At 41.8% G+C, this 22,264-nt stretch overlaps 1 pseudogene; it reads left to right on the top strand.

Moving 5' to 3' along the window:
* LOC133556090 (protein shisa-6-like) overlaps window positions 1-22,264 on the top strand; it is a 107,961-nt pseudogene that overhangs the window by 52,186 nt on the left and 33,511 nt on the right.

The following is a 22,264-nucleotide window of genomic DNA, read 5'->3' as shown; positions in this document are numbered from 1 at the left end:
TACATCGTTTAAAAAAACAAAAACAATAATTGAAGAAAAACATGCTTCGTAATGGATTTAAATGGGGGTAATTCATTTTTTTTTTTTTTTTATGGTGCATTGACTTTTTTAATAGTATTCACAAATTGTGAAAATCTCTTCTAATTCTACAAATTCACCATCCAACATGTCGGAAAGGGAGTAGGAAGAAGCAGAGTTGATTTAATCCTACCCCATTTCCCTATCAAATGAGTCACTGGTAAATATTGTCACTCTCTGTGTCTAATATGCAATACAGTCATACATAAAATAAATTATCTATATATCAAAATACATTAATTGTTAAAATTAAGTATTATTCAAGTTTTGTATAGAAATGCAAAAACACAGACTTTTCTTATTGAAGCATTTTAATATGGATATAATTTACAGAACACTTAACACATAATTTTGATTATTTAACTTAAACATAAGAAATTGTTGAATGTATTATTTTGTAGGTATAAATTAAATATTAATTAAATGTAACTTTTGTATCATCTATGCATAATAATGTGTATATTATTGTGTACGGTCACCCTTTGTGGCTTATATATATATATATATATATATACAGTGGGGCAAAAAAGTATTTAGTCAGCCACCGATTGTGCAAGTTCTCCCATTTAAAATGATGACAGAGGTCTGTAATTTTCATCATAGGTACACTTCAACTGTGAGAGACAGAATGTGAAAAAAAATCCAGGAATTCACTCTGTAGGAATTTTAAAGAATTTATTTGTAAATTATGGAGGAAAATAAGTATTTGGTCAACTATTCAAAGCTCTCACTGATGGAAGGAGGTTTGGGCTCAAAATCTCACGATACATGGCCCAGAAAAACAGCCCCAAAGCATGATATTTCCACCCCCTTGCTTCACAGTAGGTATGGTGTTCTTGGGATGCAACTCAGTATTCTTCTTCCTCTAAACAAGAAGAGTTGAGTTTATACCAAAAACTTCCATTTTGGTTTCATCTGACCACATGACATTCTCCCATTCCTCTGCTGTATCATCCATGTATCCATTTTGGTATAAACTCAACTCGTCGTGTTTGGAGGAAGAAGAATACTGAGTTGCATCCCAAGAACACCACACCTACTGTGAAGCATGGGGGTGGAAACTTCATGCTTTGGGGCTGTTTTTCTGCTAAGGGGACAGGACGATTGATCCGTGTTAAGGAAAGAATGAATGGGCCATGTATTGTGAGATTTTGAGCCAAAACCTCCTTCCATCAGTGAGAGCTTTCAATGGTTGACCAAATACTTATTTTCCACCATAATTTACAAATACATTCTTAAAATTCTTACAATGTGAATTCCTGGATTTTTTTTCACATTCTGTCTCTCACAGTTGAAGTGTACCTATGATGAAAATTACAGACCTCTGTCATCATTTTAAGTGGGAAAACTTGCACAATCGGTGGCTGACTAAATACGTTTTTGCCCCACTGTGTATATATATATATATATAAATATATATATATATATATATATATATATATATATATATATATATATATATATACATATATATATACATGTTTGTGTGTGTGTGTGTGTGTGTGTGTTTGTGTGTGTATATAAATATAGTTTTATATGTGTATTGTACCTATCTGGATGTTCACAACAGGGGGCTTTGTTGTTCTTGTCTTGTTGTGCAGGTCTGAATGATTGTTAATTAAATGTTTACCTCAATTTGAAGCAGTAATTCTGTTGGGCACTTCCTTGATTAAAGCGTCACCTTGATCAATAGTCTTATAGCACGAATAACCCCATATTGTGCGTCACGCACGTCTTTAGTTACTGGTAAAATTGCCTTTATTGGCCATTTTTCCTCTCCTCACTGTTTCTGCTAGTGCACTGTGTGAATGTACGCTGACACACAACATGCTCCTCCGCTCTGTCAACATCTCCCCATGGCAGCATGCGGATGAACAAAGAAACACTGGTATTTTCCAAGGCAGTGTAGTACCCTTTTCATATAGTACATATATACATATAAGGCAGTGTAGTACCCTTTTCATGTTTTCTTTATTAGTACCGGTGTTTTGTACAACCCTATTCACATGTTTATGGTTCTGGTGGTTCTGCTCAGTCGAGATCCAAACATCTCATCAGTGGTACGAATAGATGAGAATGTTGCAGTCTGCTTGTGTTTTATGTCTTAGAGATACACATAAAGATCCACTTGTGATGGTTCCGTGTTGACCTTAAAGTTCCACTTGTGATTGTACCGTGTAGACCTTAAAGATCCACTTGTGATGGTTCCATGTTGACATTAAAGATCCGCTTGTGATCGTTCCGTGTTCACCTTAAAGTTCCTCTTGTGATGGTTCCGTGTAGACTTTAAAGATCCATTTGTGATGGTTCCATGTTGACTTTAAAGATCCATGTGTGATGGTTCTGTTCAATGTTGACCTTAAAGATCCACGTGTGTTGGTTCCCTGTTGACCTTAAAGATCCACCTGTGATGGTTCCGTGATAACCTTAAAGACCAATGTGTGATGGTTCCGTGAAGACCTTAAAGATCCACTTGTAATGGTTCTGTGTTGACCTTAAAGATCCATGTGTGATGGTTCCATGTTGATCTTAAAGATTAACGTAGGATGGTTCCATGTTGACTTTAAAGATCCACTTGTGATGGTTCCGTGTTGACCTTAAATATCCACTTGTGATGGTTCCGTGTTGACCTTAAAGATCCACCTGTGATGGTTCCATTTTGACCTTAAAGATCCATGTGTGATGGTTCGGTGTTGACCTTGAAGACCCATGTGTGATGGTTCAATGTTGACCTTAAAGATCCACATGTGTTGATTCCGTGTTGACCTTAAAGATCCACCAGTGATGGTTCCGTGATGATCTTAAAGAGCCACGTGTGATGGTTCCGTGTTGACCTTAAAGATCCACATGTGATGGTTCCTTGTTGATTTTAAAAAGCAATGTGTGATGGTTCTATGTTGACCTTAAAGAGCCATGTGTGATGGTTTCGTATTGACCTTAAAGATTCACCTGTGATGGTTTTGTGTTGACCTTAGAGATCCACTTGTGATGGTTCTGTCTTGACCTTAAAGATTAATGTGGGATGGTTCCGCGTTGACTTTAAAGATCCACTTGTGATGGTTCCGTGTTGACTTTAAATATCCACTTGTGATGGTTCCGTGTTTACCTTAAAGATCCACTTGTGATGGTTCCATGTCGACCTTAAAGATCCATGTGTGATGGTTCCGTGTTGACCTTAAAGACCCATGTGTGATGGTTCAATGTTGACCTTAAAGATCCACATGTGATGGTTCAATGTTGACCTTAAAGTTCCACTTGTGATGGTTCTGTGTAGACCTTAAAGATCCACTTGTGATGGTTCCATGTTGACTTTAAAGATCCATGTGTGATGGTTCTGTTCATCCATCATCCATCATCTTCCGCTTATCCGAGGTCGGGTCGCGGGGGCAACAGCCTAAGCAGGGAAACCCAGACTTCCCTCTCCCCAGCCACTTCGTCTAGCTCTTCCCGGGGGATCCCGAGGCGTTCCAAGGCCAGCCGGGAGACATAGTCTTCCCAACGTGTCCTGGGTCTTCCCCTTGGCCTCCTACCTAGGGAGGCGTTCGGGTGGCATCCTGACCAGATGCCCGAACCACCTCATCTGGCTCCTCTCGATGTAAAGGAGCAGCGGCTTTACTTTGAGCTCCTCCCGGATGGCAGAGCTTCTCACCCTATCTCTAAGGGAGAGCCCCGCCACACGGCGGAGGAAACTCATTTCGGCCGCTTGTACCCGTGATCTTATCCTTTCGGTCATGACCCAATGCTCATGACCATAGGTGAGGATGGGAACGTAGATCGACCGGTAAATTGAGAGCTTTGCCTTCCGGCTCAGCTCCTTCTTCACCACAACGGATCGGTACAACGTCCGCATTATTGAAGACCCCGCACCGATCCGCCTGTCGATCTCACGATCCACTCTTCCCTCACTCGTGAACAAGACTCCTAGGTACTTGAACTCCTCCACTTGGGGCAGGGTCTCCTCCCCAACCCGGAGATGGCATTCCACCCTTTTCCGGGCGAGAACCATGGACTCGGACTTGGAGGTGCTGATTCTCATTCCGGTCGCTTCACACTCGGCTGCGAACCGATCCAGCGAGAGCTGAAGATCCCGGTCAGATGAAGCCATCAGGACCACATCATCTGCAAAAAGCAGAGACCTAATCCTGCGGTTACCAAACCGGAACCCCTCAACGCCTTGACTGCGCCTAGAAATTCTGTCCATAAAAGTTATGAACAGAATCGGTGACAAAGGACAGCCTTGGCGGAGTCCAACCCTCACTGGAAATGTGTTCGACTTACTGCCGGATATGCGGACCAAGCTCTGGCACTTATCGTACAGGGAACGGACCGCCACAATAAGACAGGCCGATACCCCATACTCTCTGAGCACTCCCCACAGGACTTCCCGAGGGACACGGTCGAATGCCTTCTCCAAGTCCACAAAGCACATGTAGACTGGTTGGGCAAACTCCCATGCACCCTCAAGAACCCTGCCGAGAGTATAGAGCTGGTCCACAGTTCCACGACCAGAGCATCCAGAGCCTTAAGGAACTCCGGGCGGGTCTCGTCCACCCCTGGGGCCTTGCCACCGAGGAGCTTTTTAACTACCTCAGCGACCTCAGCCCCAGAAATAGGAGGGTCCACCACAGAATTCCCCAGGCACTGCTTCCTTATAGGAAGACATGTTGGTGGGATTGAGGAGGTCTTCGAAGTATTCCTTCCACCTATCCACAACATCCGCAGTCGAAGTCAGCAGAACACCATCCGCACCATACACGGTGTTGATAGTGCACTGCTTCCCCTTCCTGAGGCGGCGGACGGTGGTCCAGAATCGCTTCAAAGCCGTCCGGAAGTCGTTTTCCATGGCTTCCCCGAACTCCTCCCATGTCCGAGTTTTTTCCTCCGCGACCGCTGAAGCTGCTCACCGCTTGGCCTGTCGGTACCTGTCCACTGCCTCCGGAGTCCTATGAGCCAAAAGGACCCGATAGGACTCCTTCTTCAGCTTGACGGCATCCCTCACCGCTGGTGTCCACCAAGGGGTTTTAGGATTGCCGCCCCGACAGGCACCAACTACCTTGCGGCCACAGCTCCGATCTGCCGCCTCAGCAATAGAGGTGCGGAACATGGTCAACTCGGACTCAATGTCCAGCACCTCCCTCGTGACATGTTCAAAGTTCTTCCGGAGGTGGGAATTGAAACTTTGTCTGACAGGAGACTCTGCCAGACGTTCCCAGCAGACCCTCACAATGCGTTTGGGCCTCCCAGGTCTGTCCGGCCTCCTCCCCCACCATCGCAGCCAACTCACCACCAGGTGGTGATCAGTAGAAAGCTCCGCCCCTCTCTTCACCCGAGTGTCCAAAACATAAGGCCGCAAATCCGATGACACAACTACAAAGTCGATCATGGAACTGCGGCCTAGGGTGTCCTGGTGCCAAGTGCACATATGGACACCCTTATGTTTGAACATGGTGTTCGTTATGGACAAACTGTGAAGAGCAAAAAGGCCAATAACAAAACACCACTCGGGTTCAGATCCGGGCGGCCATTCTTCCCAATCACGCCTCTCCAGGTTTCACTGTCGTTGCCAACGTGAGCGTTGAAGTCCCCCAGTAGGACAAGGGAATCACCCGGGGGAGCACTTTCCAGTACTCCCTCGAGTGTTCACAAAAAGGGTGGGTACTCTGAACTGCTGTTTGGTGCATAAGCACAAACAACAGTCAGGACCCGTCCCCCCACCCGAAGGCGGAGGGAGGCTACCCTTTCGTCCACCGGGTTGAACTCCAACGTACAGGCTTTGAGCAGGGGGGAAACAAGAATTGCCACCCCAGCCCGTCGCCTCTCACTGCCGGCAACGCCAGAGTGGAAGAGGGTCCAATCCCTCTCGAGAGAAGTGGTTCCAGAGCCCTTGCTGTGCGTCGAAGTGAGTCCGACTATATCCAGCCGGAATTTCTCGACTTTGCGCACTAGCTCAGGCTCTTTCCCCCCCAGTGACGTGACGTTCCACGTCCCAAGAGCTAGCTTCTGTAGCCGAGGATCGGACCGACAAGTGCCCTGCCTTCGGCTGCCGCCCAGCTCACATTGCACCCGACCTCTATGGCCCCTGCTATGGGTGGTGAGCCCATTGGAGGGGTGACCCACGTTGCCTCTTCGGGCTGTGCTGGTTCTGTTCAATGTTGACCTTAAAGATCCACGTGTGTTGGTTCCCTTTTGACCTTAAAGATCCACCTGTGATGGTTCCGTGATAACCTTACAGAGCAATGTGTGATGGTTCCGTGTTGACCTTAAATATCCACTTGTGATGGTTCTGTGTTTACCTTAAATATCCACTTGTGATGGTTCTGTGTTTACCTTAAATATCCATGTGAGATGGTTCATTGTTGATCTTAAAGATTAATGTGGTATGGATCCGTGTTTACCTTGAAGACCCATGTGTGATGGTTTAATGTTGACCTTAAAGATCCACGTGTGTTGGTTCCGTGTTGACCTTAAAGATCCACCAGTGATGGTTCCTTGATGACCTTAAAGAGCCATGTGTGATGGTTCAATGTTGACCTTAAAGATTCACCTGTGATGGTTCTGTGTTGACCTTAAAGATCCACTTGTGATGGTTCCATGTCGACTTTAAAGATCCATGTGTGATGGTTCCGTGTTGACCTTAAAGACCCATGTGTGATGGTTCAATGTTGACCTTAAAGATCCACGTGTGTTGGTTCCGTGTTGACCTTAAAGATCCACCAGTGTTGGTTCCGTGTTGATCTTATAGATCCACCTGTGATGGTTCGGTGATAACCTTAAAGAGCCATGTGTGATGGTTCCGTGTTGACCTTAAAGATCCACATGTGATGGTTCCTTGTTGACTTTAAAAAGCAATGTGTGATGGTTCTGTGTTGACCTTAATGAGCCATGTGTGATGGTTCCGTATTGACCTTAAAGATTCACCTGTGATGGTTCTGTGCTGACCTTAGAGATCCACTTATGATGGTTCTGTGTTGACCTTAAAGATTAATGTGGGATGGTTTTGTGTTGACTTTAAATATCCACTTGTGATGGTTCCGTGTTGACCTTAAAGATCCACTTGTGATGGTTCTATGTCGACCTTAAAGATCCATGTGTGATGGTTCTGTGTTGACCTTAAAGACCCATGTATGATGGTTCAATGTTGACCTTAAAGATCCATGTGTGATGGTTCCGTGTTGACCTTAAAGACCAATGTGTGATGGTTCAATGTTAAACTTAAAGATCCAAGTGTAGTTGGTTCCGTTTTGACCTTGAAGATCCGCCTGTGATGGTTCCGTGATAACCTTAAAGAGCAATGTGTGATGGTTCAGTGTTGACCTTAAAGATTCACCTGTGATGGTTCCTTGTTGACCTTAAAGATCCACTTGTGATGGTTCTGTATTGACCTTAAAGATTAATGTGTGATGGTTCCTTGTTGACCTTAAAAAGCAATGTGTAATGGTTCTGTGTTGACCTTAAAGATCTTTGTGTGATCATTCCATGCTGGCCTTAAAGATCAACTTGTGATTGTTCTGTGGTGACCTTAAAGAACCATGTGTGATGGATCCGTGTTCACCTTAAAGATCCACATGTGATGGTTCAATGTTGACCTTAAAGATCCACTTGTGATGATTCCATGTTGACCTTAAATATCCATGTGTGATGGTTCCGTGTTGACCTTAAAGACCAATGTGTGACGGTTCAATGTTAAAGTTAAAGATCCAAGTGTGTTGGTTCCGTTTTGACCTTAAAGATCCACCTGTGATGGTTCCGTGATAACCTTAAAGAGCAATGTGTGATGGTTCAGTGTTGACCTTAAAGATTTACCTGTGATGGTTCTGTGTTGACCTTAAAGATCCACTCGTGATGGTTCTGTGTTGACCTTAAGGATTAATGTGGGATGGTTCCGTGTTGACCTTAAAGATTAATGTGGGATGGTTACATGTTGACTTTAAAGATCCACTTGTCATGGTTCCGTGTTTACCTTAAATATCCACTTGTGATGGTTCCGTGTTGACCACAAAGATCCATTTGTGATGGTTCCATGTTGACCTTAAAGATTTATGTGTGATGGTTCCGTTTTGACTTTAAAGACCCATGTGTGATGGTTCAATGTTGACCTTAAAGATCCATGTGTGTTGGTTCCGTGTTGACCTTAAAGATCCACCTGTGATGGTTCCGTGATGACCTTAGAGAGCCATGTGTAACGGTTCCGTGTTGACCTTAAAGATCCACATGTGATGGTTCCTTGTTGACCTAAAAAAGCAATGTGTGATGGTTCCATGTTGACCTTAAAGATCTTCGTGTGATGATTTCATGCTGGCCTTAAAGATCCACGTGTGATTGTTTTGTGGTGACCTTAAAGATCCATGTGTGATGGTTCCATGTGGACTTTAAAGATCCACATGTGATGGTTCTGTGTTGACCTTAAAGATTTACTTATGATGGTTCCATGTTGACCTTAAAGATCCATGTGTGATTGTTCTGTGTTGACCTTAAAGATTTACTTCTAATGGTTCCATGTTGACCCCAGCATGTGCTTGTGTGCTTTCTGCCTAATTACTTTTTCACAAGTGGCTGTGGGACCTGTGGGTCTGACTTCCCCCACAAGCACTTAAGGTCACCTTGCTGCAGTTCCTGGCCTCACTATTCACACGTGTTCTGGATGTTGGCTCACAAGTGGGCGGAGCTCTGGGTGATCATTCCCATTACCTCTGCCAAGCACAACAACTTCAGAGTGACTGTTTTGGTTTGTTGGCTGAGATAGGCGCCAGCGCCCCCCGCGACCCCGAAAGGGAATAAGCGGTAGAAATGGATGGATGGATGGATGACGTTAGCGACATGGGCGCGTTGGTGAGGGTCTGGATAAAGGTGCCGCTGGAACACTGCACACATGTTGGTTCTTAGATCTTTAAGGTTGCCATGACAACGCCATCTTGTCCTGTGACAAAACGATCCATATGGTAAGTAAATCAAAACATGTTGTCACGGCAACAGGCGGGACGACCCAGCGTATATTTCACGGGCCGCAAACACGATCATGTGATGCTTCACTGGAAGATATCTGAAGTCAAGGAAGACTAAAGGTCTGATCCACTAGAGAATTGTGTGCATTGAAAATATGCAAATGAAAATGATCGCCTTTATCATGAAACATCACAGTATTGTTGAATGTACTCAAAAAGTGCTTGATTATTTTTATTTGTGTGTTCAAACATGTTTATATTCTTCCATTTTCATATGTCAACATTTTAGAAGCCTTTTTTTTTTAATGAATGCAAATTAGGTGTTAACTTTGCTTCACTTCCTGTTTATGTGACGCCACGCGGGTTCACTTCCTGTTGAAGATGGCCTGTGTCGATAGCCCGATCACTTTATGTTCAATGTGAATATCTTAACGTGTTTATGCACGTTTAAATCAGGGTATGATGTTTCTTTGTCATTTAGGGCTATATAAATAAACATTGATTGATTGATTGATTGATTGATTGATTAAGGGAGAAAGACATCAAAGTGTTCATGTTAGCATGTAAGCTAGCTGGCAAGGTAACGCTAGTCAGTCCATAAATTTATCAACATCACGGTTTTCCGATCATTTTAATTTACTACGGTAATACCTTTTATGGTTACTTCCCTAATTAATAGACATGCAAACTTGATAACATACGAAGATGTTGTTACAAGCTTCAACTTAGTTCACACAATCATCCATCCATCCAGCTTCTCCCGCCTATCCAAGGTCGGATCACGGGGGCAGCAGCCTAAGCAGGGAAGCCCAGACTTCCCTCTCCCCAGCCACTTCGTCTAGCTCTTCCCGGGGGATCCCGAGGCGTTCCCAGGCCAGCCGGGAGACATAGTCTTCCCAACGTGTCCTGGGTCTTCCCCGTGGCCTCGTACCGGTTGGACGTGCCCTAAACACCTCCCTCGGGAGGCGTTTGGGTGGCATCCTGACCAGATGCCCGAACCACCTCATCTGGCTCCTCTCGATGTGGAGGAGCAGCGGCTTTACGGAGTATAAACCACTGCTTTTTTCCTACGCTTGGAACCCTGCGGCTAGTTTATGGATTTTTCTCCGCTAACAGCCATGTTTTGTATTGAACAAATAGTTTTTAAAGGCCTACTGAAACCCACTACTACCCACCACGCAGTCTGATAGTTTATATATCAATGATGAAATATTAACATTGCAACACATGCCAATATGGCCGGTTTAGTTTACTAAATTGCAATTTTAAATTTCCGCAAAGTATCCTGTTGAAAACGTCGCGGAATGATGACGCGTGCGCGTGACATCACCGGTTGTAGCGGACATGTTCTTCCAGCCCGATCCAAGCTATAAGTAGTCTGCTTTAATCGCATAATTACACAGATTTCCGGACATCTGTGTTGCTGAATCTTTTGCAATTTGTTCAATTAATAATGGAGACCACAAAGAAGAAAGATGTTGGTGGAAAGCGGTCGGCTGTAGCAAAACAAACACAGCCGGTGTTTCTTTGTTTACATTCCCTAAAGATGACAGTGAAGCTTTAATATGGAACAGAGCGGTCAAGTGAACATGGATTTCTACCACATGTCAACCGGCAGTTTTTGGTGAGAAAATTGTGGTAATAAGTCGGCTCTTACCGTAGACATGAGCGGAGCTCGTGTCGTTCCTCCTGCAGCTGCGACTCTCTTGGCTCCTCCGTGGCTTCCCTCAGAGACACTGGCGGTCACCACACCCCTCCGACTTTCAGGTATAACTTTATTATCTCACTAAAACACTAGTAACACAATAAGCAGATAAGGGATTTTCCAGAATTATCCTAGTAAAAGTGTCTAATAACATCTGAATCGCTCCCAGTGCCTTCGCCTTTTTTTTCCCTTCTTCTTCTAGTCCCTAACTCTCACTATCCTCATCCACGAATCTTTCATCCTCCCTTAAATTAATGGGGAAATTGTCGCTTTCTTGGTCCGAATCGCTCTAGCTGCTGGTGGCCATGATTGTAAACAATGTGCGGATGTGAGGAGCTCTACAACCAGTGACGTCACGCGCACATCGTCTGCTACTTCGGTACAGGCAAAGAAAGTTTTTTTATTAGCGACCAAAAGTTGCAAACTTTATTGTCGATGTTCTCTACTAAATCCTTTCAGCAAAAATATGGCAATTTCACGAAATGATCAAGTATGACATAGAATGGACCTGCTATCCCTGTTTAAATAAGAAAATGTAATTTTAGTAGGCCTTTAATATACACTGGCAGGGACACTGAAAGGGTGCGTTACTCTTTGTACTGTGGCGTCATCTTTTGGGACGAGTTCGCTCACCACAAAATGTTCTCCCAGTTTCCTGCTTTGAACCGGAAGTAAAACCGTCTGTAGCGTTTTTGCTTGAAAGGATTCTTCATTCATCACTCCAAGCAACAATTGTATGTTTTACAATATAACTATTACAATTGTTACGTACTAAACCGTCCCATGTGTGATGTTTGTAGGAGTGTTTTCATGCCTTTTGCATGAGCTAATACGCTAACACGTTTCGGAGTGTCACTATTAGTATTATTAACTGACAATGGCATTTTTTTTGTATTGTTTCAGTTTCACAAATTCCTCAGTAAAATCACCAAAACTTCACCAAGGAGTTATGGAGTCTGTTATGGAATCAACGCCCAATTTCAATTCTTATTGCTGATTGCCAAGCAAGCAGGTAAAGAATCCCATTTTTATAGTCTTTGGTATGACACGGCTGGGGTTGGAACTCACAACCTACCGAGCTCAGGGTTGGAATTGGGGTTTGTATCACCAAAATGATTCCCGAGCGTAGCCACCGCTGCTGCTCACTGCTCCCCTCACCTCTCAGAGGGTGGAACAAGGGGATGGGTCAAATGCAGAGGGTATTTTTTCACCACACTTAGTGTGTGTGTGACTATCAGTGGTACTTTAACTTTAACTTTAGCTGATTGCAGAGCTAGCTTGCACAGCCAGTGGGTCCATGACGATGACTTCTGTTTTGTTTGATCCACCGTTTTACTGCCATGTGACGGACACAATTTGGAAACAATTTCAGTATTTAAATAAACATTTACCAACATTTTTGTTGCGGTATATATCTGAGGCTTATAGTCCAGTGCAGCTAATATATGGAAAAATGCGTATTTCTTTGAAAATTTGCGGGCTGTGGCTTAAATACCGGTATGCTCTATAGACCGGAATCATTCATCACAATGTGATTCATCAAACCTGAAACTGTTCTGCATCTATTGTGTATATATACCACGTTAGGAATGTACGTGCAAACTAGGTAAAGTGATAGAAAATGAATGAAGGGCATTGTGTTTTCTTTTTTAGCGCCTTTTTGTTTGTGACGTCATGTGATGAATCGTTGTTATGTCTGCATTGTAAAGGAGCTGTTACTGATACCAGGTGTGTGTGTTGAGATGACACAAAGTGATCAAGTGAATGTAAGAGCGGCACATGACAAGAACAATCCTGTTAGCATGTAAATTAGCTTTATCTTGCGGAACACCTGTCAATATCAATTATGGGAGGACGCCAAGGGCGGACGGGACGCGGAAGAAAGACACACGATGCATTTGTAGCAATCCAGCCTCACAAAAAGGTGCCATGTCTTCAAAGTGCGACAGACTGGAAGCAAAAAAGTCGCTGCAAGGTACGAATCATGTCCTTAAAGGGGAACTGCACTTTTTTTACATGTTGCCAATCATTCATGTGTAAGACCAACCAGAACACTTTTTTTTTTTTTTTTGTGCATTCTAAATTGTAAATAAAGGCTAGGAAAAGTCAGCTAACATTGCCTATAAAGCGCGCTACAAAACATCCATCAAGGTTTTATGTACATGCTTTAAGTATATATGTAATGTAGTAATATTCATAATAACATGTGATGTTTACATATTTTGCACATTTTATGCGTACGGCGGCGTTATTCATTTCACAGGCGTATCACAACGTTCACTTTTCCCTACAACAACAACATCACTGCTAATCATGGCAGTCTTCATGAGAGACTACAAAGACTACTTTTGGACAAATGATGATCCAGAAACGTATATTTTTGAGTCTGAGTATAAGGAGGCTGATCTACAAGTTTAAGAAAGCTGTGAGCTAAACAGATTCAGCTTTAGTGAAACACAAAGCATCATGTAACAGTATTGCTAAGTGCTTAAGAAGATATATAAACTACCAACATAATAAAACAATCACTTACTGAACAATTTCTGCTCTCACTGGGATGTGTATATATTCCCTTTTAGATTAAAAATTAATCCTATTCCTCACAAAGGGTTAAAAGATGTTGGTGTAATGAGCGTATTTTGGTGTTTGTCTCGCCATCTCTATAATCTAGAAATTAACATTTACCAACTCAGAGGTTTGTAAATATAGCAGCATATGCTAGTTAGCGCTCTGTGATCACGGCGCAGCTAAAAGTAGTTCCTCTGGTTAGCGCTTATATATTGCTAAGACTTGGCTAAAAATCAGGTGACAACATGTAAATGGAGTATTCGGATGTTTTTTCAACACAAAAAGAATGTCGTTGTAAGTTAATAAATCTAAAACAGACAATCGTAAACGTGTTAGCATATTAGCTAATGCTAATTATTCTAGCTTAATTACATTACAATAGAGCGTACAAATATGCATGAAAACTGTCAGGATCATCCCTGACAGTTTGGATATGTTTTAGTTTTTTCCTTTGCATTTGTCTTTGTTTCCTCTGTGTGTGTAGTATTTCCTGTCAGCGCTCTTATTTTGTCTGTTTCCTGTCTTTCTCCCTGAGCGCTGTTTCCGCCCAGCTGCGGCTGATTGGCACCTGGCCACACCTGGTGTCAATCAGCCCGCTCCTATTTAGACCTGTTTTCTCCTCCAGTCAGGGCTGGATTATTGTCGTTGCTACCTGTCATGTCATGTCGTGTCAATGCAGTGTTGCGGTAAGCTATATTTGGTAGCGGTTTGTAGCTTACTGTCTTTTGTTCCCTGCTTCCAAGATAATTTGTTCATAGCCAAGTTTGTTATCCGCCTCGTGCGCGTTTTTTGTTCGTACCCTTTTGGTTTTGTTCTTGTTTTAGTATTTAAAGATTAAAGCATGTTTACCTGCAAAAGGCCTGCCTCCTTCTCTGCATCTTGGGGTTCGTCACAAACTAACTCTGACAAAAACACTCTTACAGACGTTACACATGGGACGGTTTAGTAAGTATAAACAGTTTTAGTTATATTGTAAAATTTACAAACATGGCTTGGAGTGATGAATGAAGAATCCATACGAGTAGAAACGCTAAGTGTGCCTTGTACCGATTACCATACCTGACAAAAGATACTGGTACCAACAAAGAACTGATAATAATAACTGTGCGGTCCAGTTCTTATATTTTTATCATTTGCAAATATGTATTTATTTCCTTTTTCCTTTTTATTAATGCCATTAAGTTGAATGTGCCAGTCCTGTCTTTTGTCTAGGCCCACAAAGTGTTTATACTGTAAGTATTGTACTTATTACACACCAGATGTTTGATTACAACATGCATCTTCGTTGTTCTTTTCATCAACACATTTGGAGGTCGCCATGTAAAATCGCTAATGCTAATCAGTAGCATTTATATGGCATATGCAATGTAAATTTGCACCGAGCTAGCGCATTTGGAAAAGTGGTGTCTTACTTTTGAGGGCTTTCTGTCAGGCATGCTTGCTTTGTTGGCCCGGAAAATGATTTAGAGGTGCTCTGCTATGAATACGCGTGTTTTTTTGCATGACTTGGTAAACTTAAACACGTTGACAAGGGATCCACTTGCATGTAGACACGTCGCGGCGCAGAGAGGTCACCACCTGATGCAAAGAGGAGTGGTCCGTCCTGGGTCCAGACTTTGTACAGCTAGCGCGTCCTTTGTGGAGGCTGGTCAGTGGTCACCTGGTAACCTCTATGCAGGAGAGGGGGGCAGAGCAGAAAAGAGAGACGGCAGATCGGCTGGTGTAAAAGAGGGGTCTTTTAAAAGGCTAGAGTATACAAATGTGTTTTAGGACGGGACCTAAATGCTTCTACTGAGAAAGCATCTCAAACTGTTACCAGTAGGGCATTCCAGAGTACTGGAAAATGCTCTAAAGCAGGGGTCGGGAACCTTTTTGGCTGAGAGAGCTAGGAATCCAAATATTTTAAAATGTATTTCCATAAGAGCCATATAATATTTTTTTCAACACTGAACACAACTAAATGTGTGCATTTTAAGTAAGACCAACATTTCTAGAGTATAATAGGTCTCTTATTACTTGTAATAACACTGTTATTCTGAAGCTAACTGTGGAGGGGGCGTGGCCTGCAGGCCTGCAGCGAAGTGGGGTGTTGCCAGGAACCGCCTCGAAATCAGCGACAGGTGCGTAGATGACCCGCCTGGGCCTTGTTATCTAATCACCTGTCGCTCTGTTATAAGCAGCAGCCAGGAGGAGAGACGGGTTTGGCATTGGAGCAAGAGCGCAAGCGAGAACGAAAGAGGAAAAGACAATTGCTGGAAAGCAACTTTGAGAATTATTGAAAAATAAAACAATATTGTAACCCTGAAACAGGCTCACATGTCGGTGCTTGGTGGTCTGAAAAACCCCCAGGAGGGCAAGCCCTACAATAACCAATAATAAATAAATAACTTCTTACCATTAACGCAACTTCTTGAACTGGTGCGGTTGAAAAACGGACGAATGGATTAAAAATGCATGTGAATGTTTTATATTTTGAACTTTTTTTTAACATTGTGATTGCATGTGGAATTCTTCATTACTTGTCGTGTTACGCAATGTCAGCTCAGATTTATCCGAGAGCCAGATGCAGTCATCAAAAGAGCCACATCTGGCTCTAGAGCCATAGGTTCCCTACCCCTGCTCTAAAGCCTGCAGACTTTTTGGGGGGGCTCTGGGAATCACTAATAAGCCAGGGATCTTTAAACCCAGATTTCTTGCCGGGACATATGGTGCAATACAATCAGCAAGATAGGATGAGACTGTTTACTATTTTATACGTAAGTAGACTTATGTGTTCATTTAGCTGCTGTGCAACAAATTCTTCGAGGATTTTCGAGATAAAGGGAAGGTGGGACACCAGCCGGTAGTTTTAAAATGAGGTCAGGATCCAGGTTAGGTCTTTTAAGCAGAGGATGAATAACCGCTTTTTTGAATGCTAGTGGAACAATACCAGAGGAAAGTGATATGTTTATCATATTTAGCACTCATGGTCCTAATATTACAAACAGTTCCTTGCTCAGTTTCCCAGGAAGTGGGTCAAGTAAATATGTTGTTTTTTATCCCATTTACAAGTCCCAGGAGTTCTTCTAATATGATTTCTTTAGTTTTTTTTTTAGGTGGATGAGACCTAACACTTAAGTAAGTCCAACAACACAATTGGCTCGTCGTGACGACGACTGCTCACAAAATGGTGGCAGGTTGGCGTTGTTATTAGTCATGTTCACTGCGGATGGAGGGCGCTTCTTCCCGCGACCTTCCATCCCACTCATGACGCCAAGCTTCATTCATTCGAACGCAGCCAGCGAGAAGAACATTCTCACTCTCGTCTTTGTGCGGTCTGTCCAGCCAGGAAGTAACAGTTTCAGTCAAGGCCACCTCATTAGGTACACACAGTTACATGTCTGCACCAGGTACAAACATTCCAGATCTGGGGTGTCTCATTTTTTAAAAACACAATAACAACAAGAATACGTAAATAAAGTGGAATAAAAGAGCCACTTTATTTAAAAGTTGCAATGTTGGTTCAAGGAACACAAAGCTGCCATGCAGGCTGTTTTGTTTTTTCTTTAAAACTGTCATTCCTAAAAAAAAATTATAATAAATTAAAATAAATGTTATTAATATTGATCCATTTAAAGATACAATTAAGTCAAATATTTTACTTTAAAATATTACTTTAGGAAAATATTACAAAAATGGTGTATTGGTCATTAAGACACAGGTTTTCCTTGACCAAAAGGGCATAAAACATAACATTTTATAAAAACGTATGATTTGAAATTTTAACAGAAGATTCAAGTATTGAAATAAATAAATAAAAAATGTATATGATTTATTTTCTAAACTTTTATAAGTGGACCTTTTTTTGTATTCCCAAGACTTTTTAGTGTCATTTATTGACATTGAGAGTTAGTTTTCAGATTCAAGCATTGAAAGTTAAGAAAAATGACACGACTCTTTTTTTTTTACATTTTTATGAATGGGCCCTTTTTGGATCCATTTTAGTGTGATTTGTTTTACTTGTCATTGCTCAAAACATAATAATGAATCAAAATCAATGTTATCAATTAGTGATCTATTTAAGACAAATACTTCACATCAAATATTCCACTTTGAATTTTTTCGAGTGGGGAAATATTGCATTTTTGTGGGGTTAGGGTTTTTGACATAAACCACCGGCTTTATTGAGGGATAGATCTGTAGTTGGTACAGAGATTTAAGCATTCATCCATCCATTTTTCTACCCCTTGTCCCTTTTGGGGTCGTGGGGGGGGGGGTGCTGGAGCCTATCACAGTTGCATTAAAATAAAAGTAAAAGATGGGACTTTTTTTCCACACTTTTATATGTGGGACCTTTTTAGATCCTCCAGATCTTTATGTGTTATTTTGTGGGGGTTTTGCCACGGAAATCAGAGTTTTCTCTTACAAATACACACCCAAACACATATATATATATATATATATATATATATATATATATATATATATATATATATATATATATATATATATATATATATATATATACTTTGTTCAATCCTTGAATCTTTAGAACACTTAAAATCCATGGGTAGGTCTATAGTGTTTCTTATAGTGTTGTTTTTTTGTTTTTTATGTTTAAAACCTATTTGTAACACTTGTATGAATGGGTCTTTTTTGGATCCTGGGGAACTTATAGTGTTTTTTGTTTGTTTTGTCATTAATCAAAAAAAAAAAAAAAAAATCAAAATCAATGTTATCATTTATGTCACATGAAATATTCCACTTTTTTTGGAAGGGGGGGGGGGTTGCATATTTTGTGTTTTTTTTTTCATAAATAACAGGATTTTCTCTGACAAAAGAGCGTAAAACATTTTTTTTTTAAAGTATACGGATGAATGGATCTAAAGTTAGTCTCCAGATTCGAGCATTAAAAGTTAAGAAAAATTACATGTGATTCTTTTTTCAGAAATTTTATAAATGGGCCCTTTTTTGATCACTTTTTAGTGTGATTTTTTTTTTTTTTTTACTAGTCATTGCTCAAAACATAATCCATCCCATACATCCATTTTTTACCGCTTGTCCCTTTTGGAGTCGCGGGAGGTGCTGGAGCCTATCTCAGCTGCATTTGGGCGGAAGGCAGGGGTACACCCTGGACAAGTCTCCACCTCATCACAGGGATCGTGACTGCGTGGGTTCCCTCCGGGTACTCCGACTTCCTCCCACCTCCAAAGACATGCACCTGGGGATAGGTTGATTGGCAACACTAAATTGTCCCTAGTGTGTGAATGTTGTCTCTCTATCTGTGTTGGCCCTGCGATGAGGTGGCGACTTGTCCAGGGTGTACTCCGCCTTCCGCCTGATTGAAGCTGAGATAGGCTCTAGCACCCCCGCGACCCCGAAGGGAATACGCGGTAGAAAATGAATGAATGAATGGAACAAGTAGTCCTTAATAATTTTGACAAAATAATAGAATGATAAATGACACAATATGTTACTGCATATGTCAGCAGCTAAACTGGGAGCCTTTGTTTGCTTACTTACTACTAAAAGACGAGTTGTGTTGTGTGTTCACTATTCTATTTAAGGACAAACTTGCAATAAGAAACATATGTTTAATGTACCCTAAGATTTTTTGTTCAAATAAAGCCAAAATTGCTATTTTTTGCGGTCCCCTTTATTTCGAAAAGTATCAAAAGTATTGAAATACATTTTGGTACCGGTACCAAAATATTGGTATCAGTACAACACTAGTGTAGAGATTTATAGGTTAAATGTACAAAATGAATGTTGTAAAATGACCTACTTTTAAAACTGGAATGACCTTTAACCTTTACCCAACACGAGGGGAGCCTTAAAGGCCTACTGAAATGAGATGTTCTTATTTAAACGGGGATAGCAGGTCCATTCTATGTGTCATACTTGATCATTTCGAGATATGCCATATTTTTGCTGAAAGGATTTAGTAGAGAACATTGACGATAAAGTTCGCAGCTTTTGGTCGCTAATAAAAAAGCCCTGCCTTTACCGGAAGTCACAGACGATGACGTCACCCGTGTGAGGGCTCCTCACATCCTCACATTGTTTATAATAGGAGCCTCCAACAAAAAGAGCTGTTTGGACCGAGAAAACGACAATTTCCCCATTAATTTGAGCAAGGATGAAAGATTCGTGGCTGAGGATATTGATAGCGAAGGACTAGAAAAAAATAAATAAAGTAAAAAAAAATTTTAAAAAGGCGATTGCATTGTGAGCGATTCAGATGTTTTTAGACACATTTACTAGGATAATTCTGCTTATTGTTTTAATAGTGTTTTAGTGAGATTTTAAAGATTGTAAAGACATACCTCGAGGTCGGATGACTGCGGTGAGAGAAGCCGAGGAGCCAAGCTCACAGCTGCCTTTTTTGACATGACAGCTGCTGCAGGACGACGAATAATCCATTGATGTCTCCGGTAAAATATATATCACAATTTCCCCATCCATTTGACGTAGACAAAACATGTTCGCTTGACCGCTCCGCTTCACAACAAACAAAGAAACACCGGCTGTGTCTCGGTGCTAAAGACAGCTGCAATCCACCGCTTTCCACCAACAGCATTGTTCTTTATGGTCTCAATTATTAAATTAACAAATTGCAAAAGCAACACAGATGTCCAAAATACGGTGTAATTACGCCATGAACAGAGACGACTTTTAGCCGTGTTTGGTGCAGCACTAATATTTTCTTCCTGTCCGCGACGTCACGCTTACGTGTCATCATTCCGCGTCATCATACGCATCATCATTCCGTGACAATTTCAACAGGATACTTTGCTGCAAATTTAAAATTGATATTTAGTAAACTAAACCGGCCGTATTGGCATGTGTTGCAATGTTAATATTTCATCATTGATATATAAACTATCAGACTGCGTGGTGGGTAGTAGTGGGGTTCAGTAGGCCTTTAAGTGTTGAAAACAAATCAAAATACTGTGTTGGTTTTAAAATGGAATAAAATCAAAATAGCCTCCACACGCTTTGGTTTTTCAGTGAGAGCGTGGAGCGTCTCGGTGTCCAGAAGCACCCGACAGGCCCGTCGCACAAAGACCGGCGGGGCCGCCGACTGTGAAATTAATTGAACTTGTGACCCGGAGGCTGGAGAACGCCATCCGGCCCCAGCAGACGAGCGAGGAGCTGATCCCACGTGACAAAGAAACGCTCGACAACACACTTTCTTGGGCTGTATTCTAGTTAGTTACTTAAGTAGTTAGTGGAAACGTCAGCGCCGGATGACATGACCCTCAGCAACAAGAGCGGCCATGTTGACTCAGTCTGTGAGGAAACGCAGTGGCGTCGTTGTCGTGTTTGCTCCCACACAGCGAACAGTCGACGTGTCGCTTTAAGCCCGCCGCGTCCCCGAAGCACGCAATCTGTGCTGAGCCGCGCCGGGCCAACACCCTGCCGCTTTCTGGGTCACATTGCAGCACCGCTTGCCCAACTCTCACATCCACAAGGTTTCAGGTCAGATCTTTGTGCTGGAAAAGACCTTCACTAAGTTAGACCAACTCATTTGTAGTAAGAAAATACCGTATTTTACATATTTTACAGACTATAGAGCGCACCAGGATTCAAGCCACACCAACTGAATTAAATAAAAAATTAAAAAAATCCATATGTTTACCGCACCGGACTAAAAGCTGCAGATGCAGTTGTGTTCAAAAGTTTACATACACTTGTAAAGAACATAATGTCAGGGCTGTCTTGGGTTTCCAATCATTTCTACAATTCTTATTTTTTTGTGATAGAGTGATTGGAGCACATACTTGTGGGTCTATTTAGAAAAACACAAATGTCCACTGCAGTGGACACTGGTTCTCAGGAGGTTTTAACATTTTATTTTCATTATATGCTGTATATCCTCCTGAGATTTAGCGTCCTCTGCAGTGGACATTGTTTATTAACTAAAATGTACACATGTATAGCCTCTTTATGCAGAACACAGATGTCCACTGCAGTGGACATTGGTTCTCAGGAAGTTGTAGCATTTACATTTTCATGGAATTTCTGACTAAATAACATTTTTGTGTTTTATATACTTCCAAGAATCAGTATCCTCTGCCGTGGACATTTTTTTTTGCTGTTTTTGTTACATATTTTGTAAACTCTGTAGTGCGAAACACTAATGTCCACTGCAGTGGACGCTGGTTTTAACGTTTTTATTTTCATGTTATAAATCCTTCTGAAATTTAGCGTCCTCTGCAGTGGTCATTTTTTATTTATTGAAAGTTACACATTTATAACCTCGTTATGCAGAACCCTAACGTCCACTGCAGTGGACGCTGGTTCTCAGGAAGCTATGGAGTTTACATTTTCATGGAGTTTCTGACTAAATAACATTTTTGTGTTTTATATACTTCCGAGAATCAGTGTCCTCTGCAGTGGACATTTGTTTTTGTTGTTTTTGTTACATATTTTGTAAACTGTAGTGCAAAACACTAATGTCCACTGCAGTGGACGCTGGTTCTCAAGAGGTTTTAACGTTTTTATTTTCAGGTTATAACTTCTTCTGAGATTTAGCGTCCTCTGCAGTGGTCATTGTTTATTTACTGAAAGTTACACATTTATAGCCTCTTTATGAAGAACACTAACGTCCACTGCAGTAGACGTTGGTTCTCAGGAAGCTATAAAGTTTACATTTTCATGGAATTCCTCACTAAATAACATTTTTGTGTTTTATATACTTCCGAGAATCAGTGTCCTCTGCAGTGGACATTGGTTCTCAGGAAGCTATAGAGTTTACTGTGACGGTACAACGGGAGAAGAAGGCGGCAGAGGAACGATGACGTCGTTAGCTGTCAGCGTATTTAATGACAATTTAGTGTGTGAGTGAGATGTGTATTTAACCAAAGAGATGTAGTGTGACGAAGTGTGAGACTTATCTGAGTATGGTTGCCAGAGGGTGTTGAGGATGCGTGTTGGGATCCAGGCGGAAGTCCAGCAAAGAGCAAGGCGGAATCGAACGTCGGAGAGC

The sequence above is a fragment of the Nerophis ophidion genome, linkage group LG07, assembly GCF_033978795.1.
Source record: "Nerophis ophidion isolate RoL-2023_Sa linkage group LG07, RoL_Noph_v1.0, whole genome shotgun sequence".
NCBI lineage: Eukaryota > Metazoa > Chordata > Actinopteri > Syngnathiformes > Syngnathidae > Nerophis > Nerophis ophidion.
This window is presented reverse-complemented; position numbering and strand designations above follow the sequence as displayed.